Source organism: Malania oleifera, chromosome 2 (genome assembly GCF_029873635.1).
Source record: "Malania oleifera isolate guangnan ecotype guangnan chromosome 2, ASM2987363v1, whole genome shotgun sequence".
Taxonomy (NCBI): Eukaryota; Viridiplantae; Streptophyta; class Magnoliopsida; order Santalales; family Ximeniaceae; genus Malania; species Malania oleifera.
Window position 1 is genome coordinate 97,130,367 of NC_080418.1, and position 12,400 is coordinate 97,142,766.

The 12,400-nt window shown below is 40.1% G+C and overlaps 1 pseudogene; it reads left to right on the top strand.

The window, feature by feature from the left end:
* The first annotated feature begins 7,351 nt into the window (after positions 1–7,351).
* On the top strand, positions 7,352–11,901 carry LOC131149720 (histone H4-like; annotated as a pseudogene).
* The last annotated feature ends 499 nt before the right edge of the window (positions 11,902–12,400 follow it).

The window sequence follows — 12,400 nt, forward strand, 5'->3', positions numbered from 1 at the left end:
TAATTTTTCTTTGATTTCTTGCTTGCTTGGTGGTTATGCCAATTTTGATTGGAGTCTGTTATTTATGTTTCAAGGTTTAAGTTTAATTTATGTGCAACCAAAAATTAATTGTTAATTTCCAGAAAAGGAGATTAAAAGTAATATAGGGTCCATCAGAATGGATGGAACACTAGAGGAAGTGACATTGTTTCCCATGCAAGTCTGTAGAAATTTGTTTCCCATTTTGCTTGTTTGTTCCTTCCTCCCACTCATTTTAGAGTAGCTAATGGCAATAGGGTTTGATTTTGGGAGGATGCTTGGCCTGGTTACAGTCGTTGGAGTAGATGATGCTTCATCTTCTTAAGATTTCCACTCTTCACAATGCATGTATCATCTCTTTCTTTTCTTTGGATAGGAGCTCTCTTTCTTGGGATTTTCATTTTATAGTGAATCTCATACAACTGTGTCTACTCCATGAAATATGTTGTTTATGGGGATAATCCACTATATTCTGATATATGTGTTTTATGGGATGTATGAGCACGTTACATTATTTAATGCTTATTATATGAAGCTCCTGTGCACTCGAAAAATTTATTACTAGTTGGATTATTGTGAACTGTTTATTGTAAACACCTAGGTTTGGAGCATATCTCTATGGAAAATGTCATATTTACAAGAGAAATACTACCAAAATTTTTCAAAAAGCATATACTAATTTTTTTAACTTTCTTAATTTGTAGGGTTTGCAACTGTGACACTGTCAGGACAATGTCATGCACTACGGATGCAGCTTTTCACTTTTTTTGTTATCTGAATAGATGAAATGTATTTGAATTTGAATTTATATAATGTATTTGTATTTATATTTGAATTTGTATAATATATTTGAATTTGAATTTGAATTTGAATTTGTATAATATATTTGTATTTAAATTTGAATTAGAATTTTGAATAATTTATGAATTTTATTGCAACTATGGTTTAATGTTATGTATAAGAAAATGTAATTTAATTAAAGATTTTTACAAGAATTAATAATTGGAAAAAAAATTAATTTCACTACTAATTGTCCAATTTAAGTATTAGTGACGGTTTCAAAATCATCACTAATACCCTTTTAAAAAGTTTTAGTGAAGGAACTCAAACAGTCACTAATACTAGTTCTGCAGAGCAATAGTGACGATTCAAAAACCGTCACTAATAATACAGCAATAGTTACGGTTTTAAAACCGTCACTAATAATAGAGCATTAGTGATGGTTTTAAAACCGTCACTAATAATAATGCATTAGTGACGGTTTTATAATCGTCACTAATATAGAGCAATAGTGACAATTTTAAAACCGTCACTAATAATTAAGCAATAGTAACGGTTTTACAACTGTCACTAATAATGGAGTAATAGTGACGATTTTACAAACGTTACTAATAATAGAGCAATAGTGACAATTTTAAAATTGTCACTAATACTATGACTTTAGTGACGATGATTGGTCGATCTGGTGTAGAATCTATAGTGACAGACTTAGGTTTTTAGTGACGATTTTAATCCGTCACTAATACTCTATTATTAGTGATGGTTTGAAAAATTCGTCACTAATAAGTATTAATGATGGCAGGTATAGCGACTAATTGAAAACTGTCACTAATACTCATAAAACCGTCACTAATACTAGTAGTGACGATTTAATGAGTATTAGTGACGGTTTAAAACCGTCACTAATAATCTTATTTTTTGTAGTGAACCAAGAGTGCCTTAGCTCATTCAATCATCCCATCAACTTTGAATTTGTATTTATAAATCCATTTGCAATCAAACGGCTTCCTTTCAGGATACAAATCAACAATGGACCATGTCACATTAAGCTCAAGTGCAATGAGCTCTTGCTCTATAGCCTTAAGCTAAATTGGTTCTTTGATGGCTTGAGAGTATGAGGTTGGCTCGATATGTAGAGATACAGAGGTGGTGAAGGCTTTGAAGGTTAATGAGAGTGAGTCATAAGAGATGACAGAAGAGATAAGGAATGAGATTTTCGAACTTGTGATGGAGGAGGAAGAAGGAGCTTGCTGCTTGGATGCCGACTAGGAGGGGATAGGTGTTGTAACTTGTTGACAATGAAAATCATGGGGGTAGGCTAGAGCTTTCCTTGTTCAAGTTGATTGACGTGGAAGATGTGGTGGAGAGATATGAGGAGAGGTGGGAATGTCTTTGCTACTTGTTTGGTCAGGCGGTGTTGTGTCAAGGGAAATATGATCAAAGGAAGGGGAATTGATGGCAATGGGAGGGGCGTAGAATGTTTGGGATGTGTTTATGATGGGGAGTTCTTAGAGAAGTTTTTGTGGGATGAAAAAGGAAAGGGAGGGAAGGAAGACGAGCGGTGTGTGGTTTATTTAAAAGGAAAAAAATCTTCATGAAACACGACATCTTGTGATATGAAGATTTGGTTGGTATTGAGGTCTAGCAATTTATAGCCCTTGACACCATCTGGATAGCCAAGGAATAAGCATTTCGAAGCTCAAGGGTCGAATTTGGTGCAAGCATGGCTAAGTGTGGATGCAAAACATAAACACCCAAATACTTTTAGATGGAAGTAGGAAGGCTTAGTGTGATATAGGAGTTTAAAAGGGGATTTCTAATTAAGGTTTGGAGTTGGTGTTCTATTGATTAAATATACGGCAGTGGTGATAAAATTAGTCTAATATTGTATAGGAAGACTTGACTGAAATTTTAAGGCCCTTGGGACATTTAATATATGCTGACGTTTGCGCTCGGCTAAGGCACCCATGTAAGTTGGTGCAAAACACTTTTGGATTGATAGAATAGTGGCATGTTGAACTCAGCTCCACTGTCAGATCGATTTTTTATTTATTTGAGTTTCAAACTGATTTCAACAACGAGAAAAAATTCTGAAGTGAGGTTCTTGCTTCAGATTTTCCTTTTAGTAAGTAGATCCAACTACATCGAGTAAATTGGTCAACAATAGTAAGGAAGTATTTAGCACCATTGTGTTCTTGAGTTGGGTTAGGGCCCCAAATGTCAACAGAAATAATATCAAATGGGTTAGTTACATTGGTCTCTGATTAGGGAAAAGGTAATTTGTGTTGTTTGCCAAGAGGGCAAATATCACAAGGAACTTTGGAAGTAGTCAAAGGCATAAAATTATCTTTGTTAATAGCATTCAATAAGTGTTTGGTCATGGAACTATGTCTAAGCCGATAGTGCCATAGAGTAAAGTCATCAAGCTTGGTTACATTTGTAGTGTTAACAGAACTGGAAGGAAACAATGTAAAAAAAAATGTAGGGTAGTTGGGGTGGGTCTTGAAAGTTGGAGATGATACAAGCCATTAAGCATCTTCCCCAGTCCTGTTGTCTTCCAAGATAAAAGGTCCTGTATATAACACGAATTTGAGAAGAAAATTAAATAGAAGTTTGAATGAGTTGTCAATAATTTTGTGGAAATGAGATTAAATGAAAATTCAAGGACACAAAGTACATTTCTGAGAACCAAATGCTCAGAAAGATGGACATCACCAATGTGGGTGGCTGTCATTGTGGTTCCATTAGGGAGTTGGATCATGTGAGAAACGGGAGTGACATGATGTGTGAAAAATTTGGGGTTACAGATCATGTGATCTATAGCACCCGTGTAAATGATCCATGATGCGGTGGATTTGGTGATATTACAGTGTATGTGTGTGTGGAATTACAAGACATAATACTAGACACAGGAGTGGTGCTAGAATCAAAGATGCTAGCTTGCATGTGATTGACAACAGGTGTAGTGGCGGTACTTTGAGAAAGATTGAGTAAGTCAAGGAGGTGGCTATACTTCTCCTGAGTAATAGGTGAGCCATGGTTGATTTGTTCCTACTTAAGAGAAGATTGATTAGTAGAGGATCTAAATTTAAAGTTGTTATTGTGTCCAGGAGGGAAGCCATTGGGTTTGTAACACTTTTCTTTAGTATGTCTAGGTATGTGACAGTGGAAGCACACTGAGAGATTGGGATTGTCTTTGAAGCAACGCTTCAAAGAGTGACCAGAGGTGTTGCAGTGGGAGCAATACAAGCGATCCTTGCGGGAAAAGGGTTGGTTGTGGTGATCTGGTCCCCTTGTGGCCATTGCAAGAGGTGCATGTACAGAATGGAGTTGCCTACGCCTTTCTTCTTGTTGAACCAAAGATAAGATACGATTCAATGCAAGGAGAGGGCCATATAGTAGAATATGGGCACAAACAGAGTCATACGAATCATTGAGTCCTATTAGGAAGTGCATCACTTTGAAGCGATGTGTGTAATCCATCAATGTCTTTATTGAGCCACAAGTGCATCGGGGCTTGGGCTCATAGATTTCGAGTTCATCCTAAAAACTTTTGAGTTTGTTGTAATATTGGATTATGGAATCAGTATCTTGGATCAACGAAAAAATGGATTTGGTGAGTTGGAAAATGTGCAGAGCATTTTGGATAGAGAACCTTTCACAAAGGTCATTCAAAACATTTTCAGCAATATCAGTATATGCGATGCTTGATTTATTTTCAAGGTAAATCTAGTGTTGGATCCAAGTGATTATCATATCATTACAGCACTCCCAAGGAGAAGTGAGAGGATCATAATCATTAGTTGGTTTTAGAATTGTATTGTCCAAAAAGCCAAGCTTGTTCTTGATGTTCAGTGCACGCTGCATGGTTCTTGCATAGGTCACATAATTCTCTGTGGTTAAAAGATTGAGAACCAGTAGAGATGAGGCTCCTTCACCAGGTTGGATGAAGTAAGGGCTAGCAGGATGATGGGGGTTGGTCTCAGGATTGGATTGCATGTTTGAATCAATGGCGGATGAATTTTGGGTTATAGCTCTGATACTATAATGAGAGTAATGCAGAGATGGAGGTTGAAGATGAACAAAATTTCAAGAATGGGAAAATAAAAATTGTATTCAATATGTCTTGCACATATGTACAAACCTCTTATTTATACAAATAAATTGATAACTGAGGAACAAACTAATAACTAACTAACAAAATTTCTATTAGAAAACTAACTAACAAAACTAACATTGATAACAGATTGGAAACCATCGATAGTTTTAGACCAAATCATCGACGGTTTTAGACAGAAGCATAATCGTTGATATAACCAATAAAACCATCGACAATTATGCTTAACAACCTCAACAAAATTTTACAGCTTTATGCCAACTTCAACGTGTAATTTCAATAATGTGTTTGTGGAAATTTCGGATATGTGAAGTTCACGTCAATGTTTGCGGGGATCGGCGATTGGTAGTTCGTGAGCAAAGAAGCCACCATCAGCGACATCTAGTGCCTTCTTCAAGAACAAGCTCATCTTTAGGCAGTTGGTCAACTTTTGCCTTTAGTGGATCAAAGCCCTAAATCCCCATCTCCGAAGAGTCTTAGGGATGAACCTTGACACATCAGACCAAGTGGATGATGCCAACTGGGAGAGACGGAGCAACAATGGTAGCCATGGATTACTGGGAGGCTCCACAAATTTCTAGTGCTCTTGAAGGACAACATTGCTACCAAGGATAAACTGAACACCACAGCTAGGTCATATGCACTACTAGGGATGAAGGTGTCACATGACACAAGCGTGGTGGAGAGGTCGAGGAGAAGGGGACATTCATATACTGGGAAAAGGGTAATTGAACCGATATGAGCAAAAAATTGTAGATGGAGAGATGGGGGATATGGGGAGATTAGTGATGATGATTGGATTTTTTTTAGGAAGAAAGGAAGCAGAAGAGGCAGGGAAACCTGTGTTAGAATTCAAGATCCAATAGAAAACGAGAGAGAGAGAGTTGCCGCATAAGAGGCACATAAGATACCTATGCCTTTATGCTGTTTATATATATATTGAATATAATTAAACTAATGAATAAACCTAACCCTAATAATGATGCAAAGACTAAAGTACCCCTTAACTAAAATATTACAAGAGAGAGTTTCCGCATAAGAGGCACACAAAATTCCTTTGCCTTTATGCTATTTATATATATATTGAATACAATTGAACTAATGAATAAACCTAACCCTAATAATGATACAAGGACTAAAGTGCCCCTTAACTAAAATATTATCATATATATATATATATATATATATATGATATTTTTTAATATCTCCCTCAAACTTAGGATGGCGCACTAAGAAGCATCGAGAATTTGTTGAGTAGAAACTGGATGTCATTGGTGGTTGTGTGCGGTGCTGGGAGTCGTCCGCGTGCGACTGTAACATTAGGGAGAAGAAAAAAAATTCACAATTTGCTGTTGGGTGCAATTCTAGGGATGGTGTTGCAGAGAGCGTGACGGAGTTGCAAGGAGAGTGTGGTGGTGGATGTGCCATAGTTGCAGAGAGTGCAGCGGTGGAGTTGTAGAGTGTGCAAGAGTTGCAGAGAGTTGTAGAGAGTGTCGGAGTTGCAAAGAGTTGCAGAGAGTGCTGAAGTTGCAGAGGGTTATATAGAGTGTCGAAGTTGCAGAAAGTTACAGAGAGTGTTAGAGTTGCAGAGAGTGCCAGAGTTGCAGAAAGTTTCAGAGAGTGCCGGAGTTGTAGAGAGTACCGGAGTTGTAGAAAGTGCCGGATTTACAGAGAGTCGCAGAGAGTGCCAGAGTTGTAGTGAGTGCTAGAGTTACAGAGAGTGGATGGTATTGGTGTTGCAGAGAGTGCAGCAGCGAGTGGGGAGATAGTGTGACGTTGCCATTAAAAAATTTATTTGATTGCGAATTTCAATATATATATATATATATATATATATATCTACAGTGTATAGATAATATCATACTTCCCACAAGCCATGGAGGACATAACAAGATCACTTGGAACTGCTAGAACCTGCCTTAAATCCCTAACAACACAGTAATCAAAAGAATTTTTTTTAAAGAAAAAAGAAAAACTAAAATTAAAGTACCAAGACAAGCCCATTCCAAGACCTAGGAATTCAATTCAATTAAAATAAGATTCAATTTAGAAGAAAACAAAAGAAGCAGTTGAGCTCGCAGGCATGCAGATTATCCTTCAACTTGTGAAATCCGTTCTTGTACACTCTAAATCGGAACACCAGCCCGAACAGAATAACCACTAGAATCATGCATGTGCACTGCATACACATTTTGATCCTGTAACGCAACTTAGTGTTAGTATATTTGGAAGAAAAGTAGACAAAGCAGATCGAAAAATTGCAGAGAGTGCAATGGTGCCGGCGTTGCAGAGAGTGGAATAGTGGATTGAAGGAAGGGATGGAGCCCAGTGCAAGGAGACTGCGGCGGATTACGAAGATATCGAGAAAGTTTCCAAGCATAAATTTCTTTGATTTTTGAGTTTCAGGCTCGAGAAAGTTTTAGGCAAACCGAGAAAATGTCGGGTCATGGAAAGGGAGGCAAGGGATTGGGAAAAGGGAGGTGCAAAGAGGCACCGCAAGGTCCTTCGTGACAATATTCAGGGGATTACAAAGCCGGTGATTCGGCATTTGGTCAGAAAAATGTCACGGTCCGACTATTTTCACACCCTTGTGAAGGGTTGTGCGGTGCTAGATAAAGCATTCTTGTTTAAGTAGCAGCCTATCGTTTACCAACATTCATCCACAAAATCATTAACATTCATTCAGATAGAGGCGGAAATAGTAATCAATTCATGAAAGTCATGGCAAGCAAGCAGTAAACATTGAAGCAAACGTAATTCATTAACAAATCCTCCGTTGACATGGTGTACTTAGCGAGGGAGGCAAGTAGGCTAAGCATGTTGACAATTGCTAGTGAGTTTTACAATGACTGATGAACACTCACCCTCCCCTAAAGAGGTTTCTATGTAATTATGATCCTGGCACTAGAAAACATCAAAGTGACCGAGGAGTTATACTGCCTTATTTGGCTTACAAAGACTCTACTAGCAGAAAATAACCCTACACTAGTATTTGCATGATGGAAACCCATCCCAAGCACACGAGATAAGCGGTCACAGGCAAGCATAATGCCCTGAACAAGCTTAGCTCATGACATTCTCCCCCACTTATGTGGTCGACGTCGTCAGACTTTTGGCGGTAGGTACACTTCAAATTTGTCCACAAACGGTTGAATATCTTCCACAGAAATCCAGTTGATTTCTTTGTCATCAAGGCATTTCCACTTCACTAGGAACTTCTGCCACTTCTTCCTTGAGGATACGAACTTTCTGTTTGCAAGGATCTCTTCAACGTCATGTTTTTCAGGTTGCACTATCTTCAACTCTACTTTGTTGAACTGACTTCTGCTCAGGTCATTGGTGTTGGCGTTGAACGGCTTGAGGCAGCTGACATGAAACTACGGTCTTCTCCGCTTATCTGCCCACTTCTTCATTTGCTCAGAAGCTTTCTCCAGATAGACTTGGGCAAACTCTGCATTCTGTCTCCCTTCACTGGTGAAGATGTACACCTTGGGACTCTTTCGTCTGTACTACTCACCCACTGTGTGAGGTAACAACAGTAGCTGGCCTGTAACAAGCTCAAAAGGGCTCTTGTTGGTTGTTGAGCGCCTTTGGGCATTGCCACAGAATGGAGCCACATCAAGTAGTTGCACGCCATTCTTCTGGTTTTCGTTGACACAATGGCACAAGTACTCATCTAGTAGCTCTTTAAATCTCTTCATCTGTCTATCTGTCTATCGGTGAGAACTCGAAGAGATGTCAATATGTGACTTGAATATCCTGAAAAATTCTCTCAAGAAGTTGTTAGTGAACATTAAGTCTCGGTCATAAATAATAACTTGGGGAACACCCCAATGTTTCACAACAGTCACAAGGAACAATTGTGTCGTCTACTCTGCCAAACAGTACTTTGGCGCGGCCATGAAAGTACCATACTTCTTCCGCTCCCCCTTGTCTTGTTGGCAAGTGAGACAAGTTTTGGTATAATCAACCACATCATCTCACGTGTGCGGCCAATACTACCTCACTAGTAGTTCTATCATTGGAGTCATTATCCACGAATACCCCTCAAAGAACTTCTTGCAGTATTTAGTAAGGCCAAGAAAGGAACGCAACTCCTTCACTGTCGTGGGGATCTTCCGTTCTTGAATCATCCTTACCTTCTCCATACCCCTTCGGATATGACCTTGTTTAACCACTTGACCAAGGAATTTGTTGTTTCACCGAGCGAAAGAGAAATTCTGCACCTTCTTTACATCCATACTATTTCCCCTTAGCTTGTCGAACACCTTTTGTAGATGCTCTTCATGTTTCCTCTGAAACAACACCAATGCTACCAACTGTGTTTTGGAAGGGCTAACACATCCCGCTTCCAATTCATCAAGTTGCTTCCCCAAATGTACTATCTCTCGAGGTGCAATCCGACATGGCCCTTTAGTAGGTGGTTTCAATCCTGATAACAACTTGATCTCATCCTCCATAATTCGTCATGAAGGCAAATTGTGAGGCAGCTTATCTGGCAACGCCTCCTTATACTCATCCAACACTGGTTGGATGGTCGTAGGCTCCAGCTCTTGGCCTACTTCTTTGTCTACCACTACTGTGGCTAGACGTGTATGCTCACCCTGACCCAATCCCTCATTGTATGGCTGAAAGGGACTTCTCGTCGTCTCCTTTTGTTGCAACGACTTGCACCATGCATGAGTGATCTCCCATCAAACACAGGGAACCAGCCGAAGGCATCAGCACTGCCCTCGTCCCCCTTAGGAACTCCATTCCTAGAATGACTAGAAAGTCATCCAATGCACCGCTGTGAAATTCGCATGACCTTCTCACTGTCCAAGCTTTACAGTCACTTGCTTGGCTACTCCCAGAGTGGGCTGGGCTGTAAAGTTAACTGCTGTCATGCGTCCTATATCTTTCTCTAAGGATAAGTTGAGTCTCCATGCTTCCAACTGCGAAACAAAATTATGAGTAGCCCCCGTATCCACCATAGCGCGAGTACTCTTCCCATTTATCCTCAAGTCCACAAACATTAACTCTTTTGCTCGTGTAACTTTCAGTGTTTTTTCTTGCTTTTCCAATGCGCTCACCAGCTGCACTGAACCCACCCTCGGGGCATCATCCTCTTCCTCACCGTCTTCCACTGCTTGCTCTACAATGAAAGCCTGTAAATCATTAAGTGATGCTTTGTGAGGGCACTCAAAAACTCTATGAGCCCCACTACACAAGTAGCACGAAATTAGCATGAAATTTTTCTCTTCCCCTTTCCATTGGGTGTGTTGAACCCTTGAGACGACGAAGCTTCCTTTGAGGTTGATGATTTAGAGTCGGCTCCCCCACCCTTGGGTTTGCCATTCTTGAAAGACTTTCCACTATTTCCCTCTCCGCCAAACCGTTTGGACGAAGCGGTGTCATCACCAGCGTAGTCAGTCAAGCGTTCTACAGCTACTTGTGCAGTTGACAAGTCTTGAACCCTTTGCCTATGAAGTTCAGTTCTTGCCCATGGTTTCATCCCTTCAAGAAAATAGAACAACTTGTCCTTCTCCGACATATCCCGAATATCCAACATTAAAGTAGAAAATTGTTTCACATATTCACTGATCGATCCTGTATACTTGAGATCTCTTAGTTTTCTCCTTGCATTATACTCAACATTCTCAAGAAAGAATTGGGCCTTGAGCTCTCTTCAAGTCTGGCAAACTATCAATTACACAGCTTCCATTTTCAATTTCTCTGTACTTGGTACGCCACCATAGTTTGGCATCACCAATCAAGTACATGGTCGCAGTATCCACCTTTTCCTGTTCTGAGGCCATCCTCACAATGTGAAAGTACTGCTCCACATCAAACAAGAAGTTCTCTAACTCCTTGGCATCTCGGGCACCCCCATACGTCTTAGGTTCTGGCACCTTGTCTTGCTAACTCCTGGAGTGTTGGAGTTCCCTATAACATGAACCATCAGATTCACCTTTGCATTCGATCAGCCATTTGCGACTACAAAGTTTCAACTGTGTGGCGAAAGTCCTCTGACATGTCGCCTATCAAACCTGTTTGATGTTTTTGTGATCGCATCACCTCATCAACAAGTTCTCTCATTTGGGCCTCCTTCGCGGCCATAATGTTTGTTGTTGTCTAAACCTGTGCTTCCAGCACACTGATCCTCTCAGCAGTGTTTGGTGCCATGGTCACTTACCAAAGCTTTTCCAATTCTAACAACGAAGGCAATCAAATTCACGTAGCAACTCAACCTTAGGCTCTCACCAAGTGTCACCGACTTGGCTCTGATACCAAATGTCACGGTCCGACTATTTTCACACCCTTGTGAAGGGCCGTGCGGCGCTAGCTAAAGCACTCTTGTTTAACTAGCCAGCTTATCATTTACCAACATTCATCCACAAAGCACTTTCATTAACATTCATTCAGATAGCAGCAGAAATAGTAATCAATTCATGAAAGTCGTGGCAAGCAAGCAGTAAACATTGAAGCAAACATAATTCATTAACAAATCCTCCGTTGACATGGTGTACTTAGCGAGGGAGGCAAGTAGGCTAAGCACGTTGACAATTGTTAGTGAGTTTTACAATGACTGATGAACACTCACCCTCCCCCTAAAGAGGTTTCTATGTAATTATCATCCTGGCACTAGGAAACATCAAAGTGACCGAGGAGTCATACTACCTTATTTGTCTTACAAAGACTCTACTAGCAGAAAATAACCCTACACTAGTATTTACATGATGGAAACCCATCCCAAGCACATGAGATAAGCAGTCACAGGCAAGCATAATGCCCTGAACAAGCTTAGCTCGTGACAAGGGGGTGTGAAGCGTATCAGAGGTCTGATATACAAGGATACTTGTGGTTTCCTCAAGATCTTCCTCGAGAATGTTATTTGTGATGCGGTTACCTACATTAAGCATGCGCGCTGGAAAACTGTCACTGCCATGGACGTCATCTATGTTCTCAAAGGGTAGGGCAGGACCCTTTATGGATTTGGTGGTTAGTGTTCCGGCATCAAAATTCCAACACTAATACTCCAGTGGCATGGATTGCAGTACGTGACGAGGATGAAGGAGGCCAGCCACTATTGATGAAGGAGGCCGACCAATCGGTGTGGCGGTGGCTGCTTAGCTTCTTGGTGCGTTGACAATAGTAGGTGTTAGGCTTCTGCAACTACGAATAGGGATTTGAGGAAGGTGAGATTGCTAGGAGATTGTGAGTGGGATTGCTGGGAGATTGGTGTAGTGACGACGACTTAGAGAGAGGAATAGATTAGGGTTGCGGTAGTGGCTCCAAAAAGAAAATTAGGGTGGATCCGTTGGGCTTGATACCATGTTAGAATTCAAGATCCAATACAGAGAGAGAGAGAGAGAGAGAGAGAGAGAGAGAGAGAGAGAGAGAGAGAGAGAGAGAGAGAAGTTGCCTTTGCCTTTATGCTATATATATATATATATATTGAATACAATTGAACTAATGAATTAACCTAACTCTATTAATGATACG